At 45.9% G+C, this 3,315-nt stretch overlaps 1 long non-coding RNA gene across 1 annotated transcript; it reads right to left on the bottom strand.

Annotated features, from left to right (window-relative positions):
* Positions 1-846: 846 nt before the first annotated feature.
* LOC140216457 (uncharacterized) lies at positions 847-2,358 on the bottom strand. The gene is made up of 2 exons (XR_011893136.1): positions 2,224-2,358; positions 847-1,180 (listed from the first exon to the last, which is right to left on the bottom strand). It is a non-coding gene; the product is annotated as an uncharacterized lncRNA (long non-coding RNA).
* Between the last annotated feature and the right edge of the window lie 957 nt (positions 2,359-3,315).

The following is a 3,315-nucleotide window of genomic DNA, read 5'->3' as shown; positions in this document are numbered from 1 at the left end:
TGACATTACTAACTGCGTACTAAGGCGGCCGCTAGTAACTGTGCTACATCGCTTTTATTACATACCAGTTAGGAAACTAACCAATTTGCAACCACGACCTCACCCACGGCTGCAGCGGATTGACGGATGCATTAGGCTTACCAGCAGCAACAGGTTTCTACAGCCTAGGTCATTGTTGACTGGTCTACTTTGTCGCACGCCCCCGGTTGCGCACGTGTTTCTATTCGACGTTTATCTCTTCCGCTTTTATTTTGCGATTATAGTTGCCGTGTCCCCTTGCTCAGTGCAGAGAAACGAATCAAATGTTTTTTTCTTTAGTTAAGATGACCTCTCTGCCTTGTTCTTATATTTGTCTCTCTCTATTGAAACCGAGTGAAAAGTCCAATACATTCGCAGTGGTATGCTCCGCGTTCGCGATAACTGATTAGGAGTGGGGGAAGAGGAAAAGCTTCAGCACAAGTCCAACTACGTCGAGCGGTCACCTGAGACCACAACAACCAAAACTGCCAGACCATTCTTTTTAATGGCTTATTTTCTTCTACTTCAGCATTGCTTCGACAAGTGGACGCAGAAGACAACTTGCATTTCCGAAGAGCTGGTACATTGCGGAAGCATCCCTCGTTGGTCCGGTGTTGGTGAATTATTTCTCTCCTCCTATCAGTCCTTCATCTCATTTCCTACCTTAGCGTGGAAGATCGCTTGCTTCACTTGTATTAAATCAATTCTTCTCAAGGCTCGCATAGATCATCTGAGACGTTCTCTTCTTAGCCGCAGGTAGTGCGTCAGCGGGAATACCAAGTGGGCAATGCTTTCAGCAGCAATAATTAATGAACAGTGAAGGCCAAGTTTAGATATTTAAATGCAACTTTATTAAATACAAGAGCATGCGCAACAGCCATGCGCAATAGCCATCCGCGAGCCCTAATATTCGGCACTGGGGCATGGTGTGGAGCACTGGGCAGTGCCTATACTTCTCTTGAAATATCCGTGCTATTTTTGCGGGAGACGATCTTTAGAAGGTGTCACTCTCTTGCGTCAGGTTATTACCCGCACAGTGAAGCCATGCATGCCTCGCTGATGCGTGCCTCCTCGGCGCTGCCCTGCTCGGCACGCTCAGCAGTCTCGGGATCAGCCCGGGCCTCGGCATCACTGGAGCTGCTTGCCGGCATGGCACTGCTCTCTGGGGAAAAAAATGAAGTTGACGGACTGTACAAACACCTTCAAGAACTAAGAAATACCAAGATGAATATTCACGTAGCAATTGCCGGAACGATGAAGCCACGAAAAAGATATCTTGGGTTCAGCTTTTACTGGGACTGACCTGAATATATGTATTTCATTTCATGTGCGTAGACCTGGCCTTTTACAGTAAAGCAATCGCGGCAAAAGGAAGGGGAGCGCAGAGTAATGCCGTATAGAATCGCAAGCACTAGTGCGCTAGATTTGTTCAGTTGGACCATGGCATAGATAACGGCAGATCTCTCGCCAGGTGACTGCGTTCGGCAACGAACACAGAATACGCTGATAATTGTGGCGATAACTAGCTTGTGAGTCAATGAACATATGCACATAGCAGCATTAGAAACAATCAAGAAATATCTAGAAGGGAAGAAAGAGGTGTTTCAAATGTAACGAAAAATTCACGTACATTTCAAGCTCACGTTTACATTTAACTATATTGTCACGTAGTAGTGACGGTGAAGAAGGCAGCCAAACTGTGATTATACAAACTGGCGTTTTATTGGGCGAACTTGTGCCCTCAAAAGCAGGCTATACTCAAAGAACAACGGTAGCGGCAAACACACTCGGCGATCGTCGAAAATCCGATCAGCGGGTCAAACGCGTCGGCTTTTATACATCAGTCGTCGAATGTTCCAGAGTAACCGCTGGGACCCGCATGTCTTCCACAAAGTTCTACACTATTCGCGTCGCGCATACTTGCAATCGGATTACACAAGTTGCGGGGAAAGACAGCGGATGGAACCATCGATAACTTTCCAGAAACTTCTTTTACACGCAGGCGTGTCCTGCGCTGTACGATAACATTTGTTAGGCAGTGAGAAGTGGTCGCCCGATAAAGATAAAGAAGTACACGTGTCAATATACCAATGCTGCCAAGATTCTGAACGTACGACGAAAACTCATGAGGCTCAGGGCCCACATCGAGGACAGTGTGACTCCAGATTAAGTGTAAAGTTTAACTTCAAAAGCAAGGCAACTTACCTGCCACAATAAGGCCAAAGAGGGCCAAGCCCACCAGGATCACTTTCAGCTGCATGCTTTTTTGGTAATGCTGTGCATCAAAAGAAATAACCAGTAATTTCTCAGGGTGGCTTAACTTCTGAACTCATATTCTATACCAAGGTTGAAGACTGGGCATGTTGGTATAGCATATTAGAGGTTCGATTGCGAAACATTTAGATCACACACACAGAAGAGAAACACACACCGCAGAGGATGATGTTCGTATGAAAGACGATGTTTGAATGAAAGATTATAGGAGCATGGATTATAACGTTTCAAAAGTAGTCGGCGAACACCTTGGGATACATTGTAGAGATTGCGGATGTCGGCCATTCTTTAAAAAATGCGAGATTGTGAGCAAAGACGGCAGCCAAATGACGCGAGAAATAATCGGAGCCGCTGAGATTGCACGTTTAGGAAGTACGTGCGAGAGCAAACCATCAGTCTCCCTTAGTGCGAAGGAAATAGATTTCCTCACGCGCTAATCTGGAATTTTGTATCCTGGTTCCTTTTTTGCGATGTCAAGTGCAGCAAAAATGATCCTATGACAAAGCCGGCTTGGCATTGGTGGATGGCCATGTTTGTGAAAATTTTCTTGTTTTTGTCGTTACCCTCCTCACTCGTCCCTTCCCCCCCCCCCCCCCCCCGAATATCTTCCGGTATTTATTCCATTGACGAGGGAATAAAACGATAGTTCCAAGAGCGCTCCGTGGTGTGTGTTTCTCTTCTGTGTGTGTCATCGTCCAAATGTTGCGCAATCGAACCTCTAACATATTCTGTAATGCCGATGTGTCTACCACTTACACGACTTTCCAGCATAGCGCCACTTTAGTCTAGCTTAGCGCGTACTTAAAGCAGTGGCGAAAGTTGGCAGAAAATGGGCGTTCTACACTGCAATATGCGAAAAAAGATCAGTTGCTGTGCTTTTTCAAAAAGCGTTGAGATACCTTCGCGGCCAACGTCACACCTCATGTGCACCATCCGGCATTAAACTGAGCAGTAGAACTTGCCTTCATCATATGTCATTTTCTTTCTTAATTGTTCTCAGCAGTTGATGTGTTGTGCAGTCTT

Source organism: Dermacentor andersoni, chromosome 3, assembly GCF_023375885.2.
Source record: "Dermacentor andersoni chromosome 3, qqDerAnde1_hic_scaffold, whole genome shotgun sequence".
Lineage (NCBI taxonomy): Eukaryota > Metazoa > Arthropoda > Arachnida > Ixodida > Ixodidae > Dermacentor > Dermacentor andersoni.
The sequence above is the reverse complement of the archived record's forward strand: the minus strand, read 5'-3'. Positions and strand labels throughout refer to the sequence as shown.